Genomic DNA, 16,780 nt, shown 5'->3' with positions numbered 1-16,780 from the left:
CCTGGGCCCTGAGCAGGGCGAGGCGAGGGGGGGTGGCGGAGAGCTGGACGGAGAGGTAAAGGGAGCCTTTGGAGCATCCGTGGAGCCAAGATCCTGATAATAAACCAGAGAAAACAAAACGTGAAAGGGCCTTACACCAACCACAAATCTGCATCCAACTCCTGACTCTTGTCATTCCCTCGCTGATCTGGGCCAAGCCCCATGCCTCTCTGATGTGGCAACCCTCACAGCCCTGGCACTGAGGGACAGCGAGGAGTTCCTTGCTGATTGGCAGTTGTTGTAGGGTGGTCATCAGATCATGACGTAAGGCACAAAGCTGTGTCACAATTGTCCCCATTATGGTCCCAGAGCTCCTCTTGAAGTAGAGATCTTGACTGTCCTGGGCACAGGCCCTCAGAGCATGCTCCTTAGAGTGGAACAACGACAAAGAGAGGGCAAAGTAAGAGGAGAGAGGAGGTCACCTCTGTGCCTGCAGCCTGAGAATGCCCCCTGTTGTGACCCTGAACCTTTAATTCCTTCTGATATGATCAGAGCTCTGTATGACCTCATGCCCAAGCCCAGCCCTGGGAAGAGGAAAAGCATTACAGTGGTAAATCCCAGCTTACATCCAGTGCTGGCAGCTGGCAGTCTGTGGGAACAAACGGAGCAAATGGGAAAACTGATCTATGCTGACTAAACTCACAGACAACTGATTGATAAACCCACACACTACCTATTTGTTCTCCATTCTTCAAGTTCTTTGATATATGAAAATCTGCTCCAGTGAAAAAAGATTAGAGTTTCTATATGACTCATCCTGTGGCATTGTCTATAAAAGAAAGGGATCCATTAAGCCTTGCTCCCAAGGAAGGCAGGAAATGGGGCAACGAACAAGTTTGTTGTTCTTTGCACTTATTGATTCTAGCTTTTTGACTCAAGCAAGGGAACTCGATTAGTGGGAAAAATAAAGTCACACTAAATGCCAACCCTTATACTTTCCTTATGGATGTAAGTAGATATTAACCTCTCTGGACCTCTCTCCACCTCATAGAGATCCAGGTAGTGTTGACTTGAGCCATAAGATTTGTGACCGTTAGAAACCTAAAGCACCCTCTAGACTTCTGTACACCCTTAAGGAGCTCATGTCCCCCTGTGTCCCCTCTTGCCCTCCCCACCCCAGCCTGGCTCTTGCTTCCATGTGTGTGGTCCCTATTATGTGCCGTTACCTGCATGGCTTTTGTCGCGTGTATCAAGAATCCTTCTCAACAAAATATTTGAGAGCAGAGCAGAATTTGGCGACTATTTCAGGAACGAAAGGGCTGGGAGGGGAGATGAGCAGGTTGAGCCACAGCAGCAACACAACTTCAAACCAACAGATGAGCATCTATGACCTTCAGCCTCTGGCAGCCCCACCCTGACATTCCCCACTCCCTCCCAGCCCTCTCTGTCTTCCCCCTTCCCCCGTACCTCCTTCCTCATCTCTCCTCTGTCCTCTCTCAGATTCTCCTAGGGGCTAAAAAGTAGTTCTCACATTGTTTTCATGTGGCAGAACAGCTTTCCCTTCAAGACCTTGCACTCCACCCCAAGCATTTATTAAGGTCTTTTTCTCCCCCAGGAGGCACTCCCACACTGCTGAGATATGAGAGGCATTGCATCTCCTTTGCTAGACAGACTCTGATTTGCAGTGCCTCACTCAGTTTGCTCTAAGCACTCCAAGGACTCAGGAGTCCTCAACCCATCCCAGACGCTACTCTCCTTCAGAAAGGCTTCTGACAGGGGAATTTTAAAAAAGAAAACCATATCTGGGGGCATCACAATGCCAGATTTCAGGTTGTACTACAAAGCTGTGGTCATCAAGACAGTGTGGTACTGGCACAAAAACAGACACATAGATCAATGGAACAGAATAGAGAACCCAGAAGTGGACCCTCAACTTTATGGTCAACTAATATTTGATAAAGGAGGAAAGACTATCCACTGGAAGAAAGACAGTTTCTTCAATAAATGGTGCTGGGAAAATTGGACATCCACATGCAGAAGAATGAAACTAGACCACTCTCTTGCACCATACACAAAGATAAACTCAAAATGGATGAAAGATCTAAATGTGAGACAATATTCCATCAAAATCCTAGAGGAGAACACAGGCAACACCCTTTTTGAACTCGGCCACAGTAACTTCTTGCAAGATACATCCACGAAGGCAAAAGAAACAAAAGCAAAAAAGAACTATTGGGACTTCATCAAGATAAGAAGCTTTTGCACAGCAAAGGATACAGTCAACAAAACTCAAAGACAACCTACAGAATGGGAGAAGCTATTTGCAAATGACATATCAGATAAAGGGCTAGTTTCCAAGATCTATAAAGAACTTCTTAAACTCAACACCAAAGAAACAAACAATCTAAACATGAAATGGGCAAAAGACATGAAGAGAAATCTCACAGAGGAAGACATAGACATGGCCAACAAGCACATGAGAAAATGCTCTGCATCACTTGCCATCAGGGAAATACAAATCCAAACCACAATGAGATACCACCTCACCCCAGTGAGAATGGGGAAAATTAACAAGGCAGGAAACCACAAATGTTGGAGAGGATGCGGAGAAAAGGGAAACCTCTTACACTGTTGGTGGGAATGTGAACTGGTGCAGCCACTCTGGAAAACTGTGTGGAGGTTCCTCAAAGAGTTAAAAATAGACCTGCCCTATGACCCAGCAATTGCACTGTTGGGGATTTACCCCAAAGATTCAGATGCAATGAAACGCCGGGACACCTGCACCCCGATGTTTATAGCAGCAATGTCCACAATAGCCAAACTGTGGAAGGAGCCTCGGTGTCCATCGAAAGATGAATGGATAAAGAAGATGTGGTCTATGTATACAATGGAATATTACTCAGCCTTTATTTATTTTTTTTTTTACTTTTTTTTTTTATTACTCAGTCTTTAGAAATGACAAATACCCACCATTTGCTTCAACGTGGATGGAACTGGAGGGTGTTATGCTGAGTGAAGTAAGTCAGTCGGGGAAGGACAAACATTATATGTTCTCATTCATTTGGGGAATATAAATAATAGTGAAAGGGAATATAAGGGAAGGGAGAAGAAATGTGTGGGAAATATCAGAAAGGGAGACAGAACGTAAAGACTGCTAACTCTGGGAAATGAACTAGGGGTGGTAGAAGGGGAGGAGGACGGGGGGTGGGAGTGAATGGGTGACGGGCACTGGGGGTTATTCTGTATGTTAGTAAATTGAACACCAATAAAAAATAAATTAAAAAAAAAAGAAAGGCTTCTGACTTCCCAATAGTTCATTTTTGCTTTTGTTTCTCTTGCCTTCATGGATGTATCTTGCAAGAAGTTGCTGTGGCCAAGTTCAAAAAGGGTGTTGCCTGTGTTCTCCTCTAGGATTTTGATGGAATCTTGTCTCACATTTAGATCTTTCATCCATTTTGAGTTTATCTTTGTGTATGGTGAAAGAGAGTGGTCCAGTTTCATTCTTCTGCACGTGGATGTCCAATTTTCCCAGCACCATTTATTGAAGAGACTGTCTTCCTTCTAGTGGATAGTCTTTCCTCCTTTATCGAATATTAGTTGACCATAAAGTTGAGGGTCCACTTCTGGGTTCTCTGTTCTGTTCCATTGATCTATGTGTCTGTTTTGTGCCAGTACCACACTGTCTTGATGACCACAGCTTTGTAGTACAACCTGAAATCTGGCATTGTGATGCCCCCAACTACGGCTTTCTTTTTTTAAAATTCCCCTGGCTATTTGGGGTCTTTTCTGATTCCACACAAATCTTAAGAGGATTTGTTCTAACTCTCTGAAGAAAGTCCATGGTATTTTGATAGGGATTGCATTAAATGTGTAAATTGCCCTGGGTAACATTGACATTTTCACAATATTAATTCTGCCAATCCATGAGCATGGAGTATTTTTCCATCTCTTTGTGTCTTCCTCAATTTCTTCCAGAAGTGTTCTGTAGTTTTTAGGATATAGATCCTTTACCTCTTTGGTTAGGTTTATTCCTAGGTATCTTATGCTTATGGGTGCAATTGTAAATGGGATTGACTCCTTAATTTCTCTTTCTTCAGTCTCATTGTTAGTGTATAGAAATGCCACTGACTTCTGGGCATTGATTTTGTATCCTGCCACGCTACCAAATTGCTGTATGAGTTCTAGCAATCTTGGGGTGGAGGCTTTTGGGTTTTCTATGTACAGTATCATGTCATCTGCGAAGAGGGAGAGTTTGACTTCTTCTTTGCCAATTTGAATGCCTTTTATTTCTTTTTGTTGTCTGATTGCTGAGACTAGGACTTCTAGTACTATGTTGAAAAGCAGTGGTGAGAGTGGACATCCCTGTCTTGTTTCTGATCTTAGGGGAAAGGCTCCCAGTGCTTCCCCATTGAGAAGGATATTTGTTGTGGACTTTTCGTAGATGGCTTTTCAGATGCTGAGGAATGTTCCCTCTATCCTTACACTCTGAAAAGTTTTGATCAGGAATGGATGCTATATTGTGTCAAATGCTTTCTCTGCATCTATTGAGAGGATCATCTGGTTCTTGGTTTTTCTCTGCTGATATGATCAATCACATTGATTGCTTTACGAGTGTTGAACCAGCCTTGCATCCCGGAGAAAAATCCCACTTGGTCCTGGTGAATAATCTTCTTAATGTACTGTTGGATCCTATTGCCTAGTATCTTGTTGACAATTTTTGCATCCATGTTCATCAGGGATATTGGTCTATAATTCTCCTTTTTGGTGGGGTCTTTGTCTGGTTTTGGAATTAAGGTGATGCTGGCCTCATAGAACAAGTCTTCATCAAAATAAAAAAGCTTCTGCACAGCAAAAGAAACAGTCAACAAAACTAAAAGACAACCTACAGAATGGGAGAAGATATTTGTAAATGACATATCAGATCAAGGGCTAGTATCCAAGATCTATATGGAACTTATTGAACTCAACAGCAAAGAAACAAACAATCCAATCATGAAACAGGCAAAAGACAGAAATTTCCCAAAGGAAGACATAGACATGGCCAACAAGCACATGAGAAAATGCTCTGCATCACTTGCTGTCAGGGAAATACAAATCAAAACCACAATGAGATACCCCCTCACACCAGTGAGAATGGTAAAAATGAACAAGACAGGAAACAACAAATGTTGGAGAGGATGTGGAGAAAGGGGAACCCCCTTGCACTGTCAGTGGGAATGTGAACTGGTGCAGCCACTCTGGAAAACTGGGTGGAGGTTCCTCAAAGAGTTAAAAATAGACCTGCCCTACGACCCAGCAATTGCACTGCTGGTGATTTACCCCAAAGATACAGATGCAGTGAAATGCCAGGACACCTGCACCCCGATGTTTCTAGCAGCAATGACCACAATAGCCAAACTGTGGAAGGAGCCTCGGTGTCCATCGAAAGACGAATGGATAAAGAAGGTGTGGTTTATGTATACGATGGAATATTACTGAGCCATTAGAAACGATAAATACTCACCATTTGCTTCAACGTAGATGGAACTGGAAGGTATTATGGTGAGTGAAATAAGTCAATTGGAAAAGGACAAACATTATATGGTCTCATTCATTTGGGGAATATAAAAATTAGTGAAAGGTAATAAAGAGAAAGGAGAGAAAATGAGTGAAAATATCAGTGAGGGTGACAAAACATGAGAGACCCCTAACTCTGGGAAATGAACAAGGGGTAGTGGAAGGGGGGTTGGGGTGACTGGGTGATGGGCACTGAGGAGGACACTTGGCAGGATGAGCACTGGGTATTATGCTATATGTTGGCAAATTGAACTCCAATAAAAAAAATAAAAAATAAAATAAAAAAGGAAAAGCTTCTGACTAACTCCTCGTTATTGTCTGGCTGTTTGTGGGGAAGCCAGTTGTGGGATCCTGGACAAAGTGCTTAACCTTCCCGAGCCTCCATGGGGAAGGGAATGACAGGTAACATATGAAGTCTTTGCAAGCTTCCAGTAACAGGATTCAGGTGGAAATGCTCTGGCAGCCACAGAGCTCAGTAAATTTACCATTGTTTACTCAAGGGGCCCCACTTGCCGGGATACCAAGCACTGTGGCCCTTGGTTGTGCGAGTGCGTGACTTCCTCTCTCGATGACAGCAGATCTACTGATGCACCAGCCTTTCTCAGGTATAGCCAGAAGTTATTTCAGTTGCTATGCATAAAGAACACCTAATGAGTAGAGAGCTAGCAGTCCCACCAGAGGTGGAGCATCTTAGACTACGGAAAGTCTCTATTAGGGGGATTTAGAAATGCCCATATGTCTGCAGACAATCCTCACCTCTGGACATCTTATAATTGATAGTAAGCACCAGTTTATTTTATTTATTTGTTTGTTTGCTTGTTTATTTATTTATTTATGATTGTATTTATTTATTTGACAGAGCACAAGGAAGGGGAAGGGCAGAGGGAGAGGGAGGAGTAGTCTCCCCACTAAGCAGGGAGCCCAATGTGGGGCTCAATCCCAGGACCCTGAGACCATGACCCCAGCCAAAGGCAGACGCTTAACCAACTGAGCCACCCAGGCACCCCACAAACACCAGTTTAAAAAAAAACAATTACTCCTCTATTTTAACTTCTTTACACAAACAATATACTGTAGATTAATTAAAAATAATGGATCAATAAAAACAGAGAGAGAGAGAACGTCCATCTGTAGCCCCTTCCTTCAGGGAAAACCACTATAACATTTTAGTGTCAGTGCAGCTTAATTTTTTTCCTGTGTGTACCTGGTGTGAACTTCTCTGTAACCCTTTTGAGCACAGTGGGTCATACTTCTTTTATTTTTCCAAATTAAATTAAAACTATCAGTCACCCATCTTTTAATCCATTCAGTCATTCAACAAAAAGTTACTGAATGCTTATTACTTGCCAGGCACTCTTCCGGGTGCTGGGGAAGCAGCAGTGATAGAGAACAAAAAGCTCTGCCCTTGCCCAACTGACATTCTGGTCAGGGAAGACAGACAATAAACAAATGAATAAGAAAAATAGTATGACAGCTGGAGATGAGCACAATGGAAATATCTCAGCAGGGGAAGGGCTTTGGGAGTGTCAGGCAGGCCTAAAATCTCAATGGGGCGATCAGAGAAAGCCTGAAAGCAACACCCTGAGGGAGACAAAGGACTGAGCCACCTGGAGAGGATGGGAAGAGTGTTCCAGCAGAGGAAACAGCACGTGCAAAAGCCCTGGGGCAGAAGCATGCCTGGCAAGTCTTGAGAACAGAGGCAGTCAGTGTGCCTGGAAGAGGTAGTGTGTCAGTGTGAATGGGGTGTGGGAGGGGAGATAGAGAGATCATGGAGCTGGACTGTGTAGGGCCTTGGGGCAGTGAAGGGATGGGGCTGTTTTCTGAGTGAGATGGGATACCACTGGAGGATATGAGCAGGGCAGTAAGGCAAAAAAGATTTAACATTGAGAATAAACTGCAGACGGGCACAGGTAGGAGCTGTTATGTAATAGCGCATGTTATGCGGCTATTACAACAATCCAAGTGAGAGACAATGGTTATTTGGACCAGGAGGATGTGGGTGGTGGTGAGGAGAGGTGGTTTCTTGATGTATCTAATGATAGAACTAAAGGAGTTTCCTAGTGGAGATGCAAAATGGAATAGAGGGGCAAGGTGACTCCAGATTGCCCCGAGGCATCCAGAGAACAGAGAAATGGGGAGACTGCAGGAGGGCCAGGTGGGAAGGCAGATCAGATGTCAGCTTTAAAACTTTAAGTCTGAGGGATCCCTGGGTAGCTCAGTGGTTTAGCACCTGCCTTTGGCTCAGGGCATGATCCTGGGGTCCTAGGATCAAGTCCCACATCAGGCTCCCTGCATGGAGCCTGCTTCCCCCTCTGCCTGTGTCTCTGCCTCTCTCAGTATGTCTCTCATTAATAAATAAATAAAATCTTTTATAAATAAATAAATAAAACTTTAAGTTTGAGATAGTAAATACCCAAATGATGTATCAAAGAGGCCAGTCTGGGTTTGGAGGAAAAGCTGGAGCTAGAGACACCAATTTGCGTTTCAAAAGCAAAGTGTTAGTATTTAAAGTCATAGGGTCCCTTTCACGAAGATGGCCCTGAAGGCCAAGACAGAAGCCCCTGCCCCTCCCAAAGCTGAAGCCAAAGCAAAGGCTTTGAAAGCTAAGAAAGCGGGACTGAAAGGCGTGCACAGTCACCAAAAAAAAGAAGATCCGTTCATCACCTACATTCCTAAGACCCAAGACCCTGCCTCTCTGAAGGCACCCCAAATATCCTCGAAAAAGCACCCCCAGAAGAAACAAGCTTGATCACTATGCCATTATCAAGTTCCTCCTGACTACCGAGTCAGCCATGAAAATGGAGGACAACAACACACTTGTGTTCACTGTAGATGTCAAGGCCAATAAGCACCAGATCAAACAGGCTGCAAAGAAGCTCTATGATTGATGTGGCCAAGGTCAACACTTTGATCAAGCCTGATGGGGAGAAGAAAGCATATGTTCAACTGGCTCCTGACTATGCTGCTTTGGATGTTGCCAACAAAATTGGGATCATCTAAACTGAGTTCAGCCGGCTATAAATCTAAATATAAAATTTTTCACCATAAAAATAAATAAATAAATAAATAAATAAATAAATAAATAAAGTCATAGGGTCACCAAGGAAGTACCTGCAGACAGAGGCAGGTTTGAGGAGCAGGTCTTAGATTAGCAGAAGAACCACATCTCCCTCCTGGGGCACCCCGCAGATCCCTGCATGGCCCAGGAACAGATGCTGGTTTACACAGAGATGGTTTGATTTGCATTCTCAAGTGACCCCTACTATTCCACTATAGCAATTGCTCCACCCTAGTGACCACACCACGTATGAGGAACGCTGCACTGCTGTGGCCACATGGAGGTGCTGAGCAGGGCCTCTCAGTGACCTCACTTCTTGCTCAAGGGCAGACAATGACCTGAATTCCTCCAGTACCACACTGTCAAGGCCACTCCAGACTTGGGGTCCCTAGGTCCCATATACAGCTAGCCCCACGTGGGTCCATATGCTCTTGGAGCTTATAATCCAAATCCTTCTGGTGTCCAGCCCCAGCTGCCTTCCACCCCACCCCCCAGGGATAAGCCCCCACCCATCAGACATCTTAGCTTCCCTACTCTTGAACAAAAGGAGTTGGTTCCATTCTCTTGCTTCCAAAAGTGGGCCCTGAATGTTGACATGTTTGAGTGGGTGCTGTGAATATTATCCTCTCTCACACATCCTTGCTTAAGTCCCATCCTCATTGAGAAATTAAACAAAGGAATAGTAAGGCAGATGGAGACCAGAAAGTCACTTGTTAGGATAAAGCTGATGTAGGAGAGAGAGGCTGCATATCCTTCTACATTCTGAATCCCAGAATTAGGCATCTAACTCACCCAGTCCTGGCAAAAATGGACCAAGACACGTACCCTGTGGGATCTACAACAATGGAGAGTAGACAGTCCCAAGAAGTTCTGGGCTATTCCTGTCCAGTTTCTCCCTCCAAACTCCCAATCAGATTAAGCGCCACCCAGGGAGGGTGACAAGGATGGGGAGTTGGAGGGATGGAGAGAATCCAGGGGCATCATACCAGGTGCACTGCTTCCAGTCAGATGAAAGCATCTTAGGGGGATAAGCTATCACCACTCCCAATAGCCTCCTAACACACACCTTATGAACGGCCCCTTTTAGATCCCTTGGAAGTGATGGTTCCCTCTTCCAGAGGTGAACAAGAAGCCCTGGCACAGGCCTTGTCAAGATAATGAAAACCAAACACTGAGTCATGTATAGCCTCTGATATGCAGAGAGAGGTGGGTGTGGGTGTGGGTGTGTGTACATACACATGCACACAAACGGGATCCTAATGTATATATGATCACAGCATATTTTATAACTCCTTTCCCCTAATAACATATTAGTACTCCTCTTCCAGGAAAGATACTTTCACAAAATCATTTTAATGGCCACAAATCATTCCACTGTGTAAAACACCCATCTTTTGGTCATCTGGTTTGTTTCCAACCCTTTGCTACTATTAAAAACAAATAGAAAGTAAAAAAACAAAACCAAAAACAAACAAAATTGTCTGAACCTTCTTGTAGCTGAATTGTTTCATGTGCTCAATAATTTCCTTAAACTAAATGTCTGAAATTGGCATTGCTCAGCTAAAGCGTAGACGGTTTTTAACGCTTTGGTTAAATTTTGCAAAATTAACCCTGACATAGTCCAATGTGCAAAGGATGAAAAGAAAGCTAGGGCTATAAGCTCCCGCACTGGACTGTGTCCGCCGTGGAGCCTTGCACTACGCGGGCCACGGCCCTGCAAGTAAGCTGACAGGCAGAAGGAAGGAATGGGAAGGGATTTAGGTGACAAAGGCAAGTGCATTTTCAAGGGTGAGCAGGGGCCTCTCCTCGCTGGGAGACGTAGAAATGCTGGTTCCTGATCCCTCCCACCCCCTACTCATGCTCTTTCTCTGTGCCTGGGCAGATCTAAAATCAGAAAAGCAGTATCCTCTGCCTTTGTTTACCGTGAGACTCTCCCAGATGACCTGCTACCAGAGCAGCCATCGGTGGACTCAAGCACAGACACGGTGTTGCACTGTCCCAAAACCTGGACCTGGAACCTGGACCTCTGTGAGCCATTTTTCACTCACAAGGATTCCTGGAAGCTATCTTTGGAAACACGTGTGCCTCTTTGGATCACATCTCTGAATGGCGATTTAGTTCATGGGCTAATATTTTCCGTGAAGCACCTCCAAAGAAAACATGAATGCAACGCAGCCCCATGAAAAGAGCCGACTGCCAGCGCTCCTGGCGTTGCTGGAAAGTTTTTCTGGTGCTGAGACAAGAAACTGCTGAAGGTTTCCAGGTTCTCAGGGATGGAATGAGGGAGGGTCTTACTGTGCTCAGGGATGGTGGCTCTCCAGGTCTCCCAGGTCTCCCAGGACTCCCAGAGCATGATGGAGAGCTTAGGAGTGAGACCGGGCTCTGTTGGATTCCTGGTGCTGGCAGCCCCTCCTTGCAGGAAGGTGGGCAGGTGATCTGACTTCTCCTCGCCTCTTTGCTCCTTAGCTGGAAATGAAAGCAGCAAAACTCAGCACCTAGCACTGTGCAAGGATCTAATTGCATAATGTGTGTGCGAATTACATGGCAAGGGCCCCGTTCGTGTCAAATGTTACTCTAGCATCAATACTAGCAAGTGTGGACAATCAGGAAGCCAGACTAGAACTCTAAAGAAATGGATAAAAGAACCACTGGATGTGCCTCGTATACTGCACATCATTATGTCCCCAGGGCGTAGCACGTGCTCACCACTCAGTAAATGTTTGGTGAATTCGATGGATGAATATGTGTTAGGCTATGCCAGACACGTCAGCAGCAGCAAGAGGGAGCCGCTGGGCGCGGACTAGCTAAAATAACTCGGTGACAATGCTAATACCATCGGTAAAAAGTCGCAGACTGTAACACTTACTCGATACCTTAAACTAAACCTCACTCTACCCTTTCTATGTGTGTGTGTGGTTTTTTTTTTTTTTCAAGATTTCATTTATTTATTCATGACAGACCCAGAGAGAGAGAGAGAGAGGCAGAGACACAGGCAGCAGGCCCCATGCAGGGAGCCTGATGCGGGACTCGATCCCGGGTCTCCAGGATCACGCCCTGGGCTGAAGGCGGCGCCAAACCGCTGGGCCACCGGGGCTGCCCCTCACTCTACCCTTTCTAAAGTGGTGCTTCTGGAGCACCTGGGGGCTCAGTCAGGTAAACGCCTGCCTTTGGCTCAGGTCATGATCCCAGGGTCCTGGGGTCAAGTCCCGCTCCCAGCTCCCTGCTCAGTGGGGAAACTGCTTCTCCCTCTCCTGCTCCCTCTGCTTGTACTCTCGTCACTCTCCTGTGTCAAACAAATAAATAAAATCTTACAAAAAATAAATAAATAAATAAAGCGGTGCTTCCATTTTAGAGGAGGAAATTGAGGCACAGAGAGGTCCCACAACTTGCCCCATGTCACACAGTTAATGAAGGTAGAGTGGTGTCTGAGCCTGGATCTTGGGGTAGGAGGATGGCCAGCCAGGAACTCTTCTGGCTTAGCTAAGGTGGTAGCAAGCAATGACAGTGAATTCAGCTCTGGGTTGAAGGTGGGGAGACTGTGGACACTCGCTCACCCCGGACAGGCAGACCAAGCTTAGACCACAGAGACCAGTGACAGAATAGAAGTAAGACAGAGGAGCCTATACCTTCATATTTAAGCCGTTTCTTCTGCCAGAAGGTAGGGTGACACATTTACTCAGCATACCAGGACCCATTCTCAGGGCTTCACATACATTAACTCACTCAACCCTCACAGCCACCCTATGGGCCAAGTAGTATTATGACCCCATGAGGAAACCGAGGCACAGGACATGAAGGTCATACAGCCAGCAAACGGCCTACCTGGGATGTGCGGTTGGTTTGCAACCCTCCTGGGAGCTTCCTGGGTGAAATCTGAGCTGGCCCCTGAGCGCGGAGGGCAGGGAGAGATGGAATAAAGGGACTGGCCACTCCACGTTAGTGGGCGGCAGGTTTAATAGCGAAGGGAACTTACATACGAGGCTTGTCTTGGGCGGCAGCAAGACGAATGGATCCCTGCACCTGCCCACAGCATCTTAAAAGTTTATAGTGAGGCCTTAAGTGGGTTCAGACACGGACACCATGCAGGGTTCTCAACACCTCATCACCAAGGCAGGACTTTTCCCTTGGAGCAGTGGGAATGGCAAGTGGAACTTGCAGCAAGGACAGAGCTGGGGGTGAGGAGCCTCTGGTCACCTGGGCTCAGCTCACGGGTCAACTGGCACTCCTGTCTTTTTGATGACCTTCCTCAACATGTGCACCCAGGTGGTGTAGGCTTGGTGACAGGGCTGCCCATGGACTTAGCAAGTGTTCCTGAGGACCTGCCCTGTGTCCAGCCCAGTCCTGGGGGCTAGGGAGGCAGCTCTTCTCAGGAAGAGCTGGAGACAGGGCCGTGCGGTGTGCATGGTACTGACACTGCTGGCTGCCGGGCGGCCTGCCCTAGGGCTACAGAGACCACTCAGCATGTTGGGGTGTCGAACCCTCGCAGGCTTGCTCTTCTGCTTGAGGTTGGGGGGTGTGCCGCCACTATTAGGTGATCCTGAAAGAGCCTAGCAGATCTCAAACCTCAGGGTGTGCTCAGCCATGGTGTAGTTTGTTTTCATCACTTTCAGCTACTCAGGAGACCTGATTATTGGCATTCCTATTGTAAGCAAATGTCAAGGCTATTATAAATCAAGAATTCTGCTGCCCACGAGCCTCTTCACCCCTTCTCTTTCTTTTTAAAGCCTTAGAATATAACTTTGTTCATGTGAAGTCTCTTAGGGGCATTTTTATCACCTCTACCTAAGGATGAGCAGAAGAACCATGACCATCAAGAGTCCTCTCTACATGGCCAAGGGTCCTCCAGTGAGGAGCCACCAGTGGCCTGGCAGGGATCCCTGAGCTCCATCTTACATGAGTGAAGCCACCTGCCTCCCCATTTGCCTGGACTGTGGATTTGAGTGCCCACCCTGAGCCTTGAGCAGCTCCTGCGGTATGACCAGACTTGTCAGCAGGATGCCCGCCAGTGTGTCGGGATGATCCCCAGGAGAGACATTGGCCTGGTGAGGGGTGACCTGGAGAAGCTTCACCCATCATTGGCGACTGACCCATGAGGTGTACAGGTCATGAGAGCTAAACTGATCATAAGGATTCCCTCCAGGATATGACCCAGGCACCCCAGAGGAAGAGACTAGCCCACTGGGACCTGCAGGACCCCCACAGCTGACAGGGGTTGAGATTCCCAGCAGAACTGGCTAGTCTAAGAAATGTGAGCTGGAGGGAAGTACAGGAGCCCTGAGGGGACATACGGTGGGACCTAGCTGTGGGCACCAGAGAGGAGGCCCAGGTGGGCACTTGTGAAAGAGGACCCCCCATCCCTGTGGCCTGCTTATAGGTGGTAGGTGTGCCCTCATCACTGGAGCCAACCTTTGCAGGTTCCCTCCTGGGTATGGTCTGATCTGATCAACTTTGTACCAGGCTGCCTCCAATCTTCCTCCCATGTCAGGGAAACTTCTCCATGGCTTCTGTCTCCTTCCTGAGCTTCCCTACCTCTGAGCCCCTGGAGGAAGGACAAAGTAAGGCAGCCATTTGCAAGCTGGGAAATAGGTCCATGTTCATGTTTTGCAAGGAGGCAGTGCGTTTGGCCTGGTCCGCTCAAGGCTCTAGTGGCCTCTCACATGCTGCTATAGCCGCCCAGCTGAAGTGAGGCTCTGAATTCCCTGTTTCCCTAACAGCCTTGTGCCCTCCCTCCACTTCCTCAGTTCTTCTGTCTCCTTCTATCCTGTGCTGTCCAGTCCTTGTCCTCCTGGGATCCTAGCCTTGCCTCAATTTCCTTATCCCTGGGGGTTGGAGCATTACTAAGCTCTAGCCATGGGAGGGGCCCAGCCTCCGCAGGTGCACATTACATATCGTCTATTGTATGAACAGCATCACTGTTTCTATAGTGTGACTTTGAGCAACTCTTTTAACTTTAATGGGCTTGAGTTGCCCAGTCTATAAAATGCACATTAATCATCATCTCGCAGGGTTACCTAGGAGTTTAAATGAGATCACAGCTGCAGGGCTGGAGGCACAGTCACCCTCCTGCTTCCCCACGTGCTTGCCTCTTGCCCATCACTGTGCCTGGGGCCTGCTCTCCAAGGAGGTGAGCCAGAGCCAGGGAGGATATAATGTTCCTGCCGGCAGGTGCTGCCTCGTGGCCCCCAGGATCCCAGCTCATCTTCTAGTTCTCACTATTCTGTTCCTTTGGCATCTCTTCCTGGCCACTCCCCTCCAGGGCCCACCAACTGGGATTGTTAATGACCGAAAGGCCCATCCAGGATGAGCAGAGGGGGCTGAGTGACCATGGCCTGGGTTCCCAGTTCCTGCCTCCAGGGGTGCGGTTTCATTACCAAACATCCTAAACCAGTGTCAGGAATGAGAAGTCAGGCCTGGTGGGCTTCAGGGAGGAGATGTGGCATCATTCAGCTTAGAGCCAGACTGATGTGTGTTCAAACCCTGACTCCTAGTCCCCAGACTCCATGACCTTAGGCAAAGTCATTTATCTGAGTCCTTATCTATAAACTCTGGTGATAACCTCTTTCTTAAGGGATCATTGGGAGGCACTGAAGGAGATCATTTATGGAAACTCTCTGACATATAGAAGGTGTGCAATAAATCCTCCCACCCCCTGCACCATGTGATCTCCACAGGCTTGCCAGAACAAGTAATAACAGCATACTTACAGGGCGCTGCACATCTCCCCACACGGTATTCCCATCAAAATCACATGAAATAGGTTATATTATTATAACACTCATCTTTCCCAGATGAGAAAACAGAAACACACTAAGTAACTTGCTCAGAGTGCCCCGCATGGCCTGCTGGGAACAACTGTCACTGCCATTGGTGGGCATTTCCAGCTTAGCTTGCATGGCAAGTTTCCCTATGGAACTCTGGAGGAGGGATAGGAGTCTTACACCCCAGAGTGGACACGGTTCCAGAAACTTCCATGGCCCCCGTGTGGAGGGAGCTCACAGGGAATGCAGAAGGTTCAAACAAGGCCAGTCCTCCAGGTACCTTCTCTGTAGTCACTGTCGGATTTGTGACTGGCAGGAAGCCGGACCCGCCTTCCTCCTGCATCAAGTGTTTGGCAGCACTTTCTCAGAATGGCCACTCATCTCTGGAGCTCCTTTCAGCGAGTTCATTAAATGGAGGCACCAAGTAAGTGGGATCTCAGAGGTTAGGGGACTTCTGGCTGCAAAGCCTCAAATGTATTTGCTTTGTTACCTGAAATTATTTTCTTAAATGTCAAAGGCTTAATTCAGGAAGACCCAGATGTTTACCAGGGCTCCAATTGGTGAAGAAAAAAGTATTTGAAAGGCCAACTGCAGAAGCAAACACCTCTCCCTTTGCCATTCTTCCAGGCAGCACCCTGGCCTTGACATTAAAACAGCTCGGTCCGTGTGCTGACAGTGTTCTGTGCACACAGGCAGGATTTCCTGGCTGCCACCTCACCGTTTCCTCTCTTCTGCCTCTGTGCCCATCCCCTTTGTTCCTCCCTCCTTCCTCCCCACAGCTTGTTCAGATCTGGGGGTAAATGTGGGGACATGTTCTGGGAACTGGGAACACTGCTGCTCCAGCCAGGCAGGCATTTAAATTCCAGGTCGACCATTTCCCAGCTGTGCACACATAGGCCGCTTACCTCTCTGAGTGTCAGACAGCCATGTGGAAACTGTAAGAACACCTGAAAGTGATCTGTCCCAGAGCCTGGCACCGGGAAAGGGGTAACGCATGGAAGAGACGGGGATAAGCCTGGCACCCAGAGCTACTGCGAGCCTCAGGCACTTGGGCCTTAGCTCTCCGGCACCCTTTCTTGAAGGCCCTGCCTCCTGTCCAGCTCTCTCCACAGACTTCACCTCAGATGTGGATTCCTTCTGCCCGGCAGGCCTAGAGGGAAGGCTTCAGGGAGGTTTCTGTGACTCCCACCTGCCCCCAGTAGAACTGACCTGTCTCAGTTTCAGCCCAGATTTGGCCTGATGGCTGAACTGACCCTGACCGACATTACCACAGCGAGGTCATGTCTCACCACGGCCCAGGGAAGCACAGACTGTCACTTGTCCAGTGTTACCTAAATGTCTCAGACCAGCTCACTTTGGGCCATGCTGCCAGGAGCCGTGCCCCACCCCCAAATGGGGACAAATGAGGGCCATGGGGCCAGTGGTGCAC

Source organism: Canis aureus, chromosome 22, assembly GCF_053574225.1.
Source record: "Canis aureus isolate CA01 chromosome 22, VMU_Caureus_v.1.0, whole genome shotgun sequence".
NCBI lineage: Eukaryota > Metazoa > Chordata > Mammalia > Carnivora > Canidae > Canis > Canis aureus.
The sequence above is the reverse complement of the archived record's forward strand: the minus strand, read 5'-3'. Positions refer to the sequence as shown.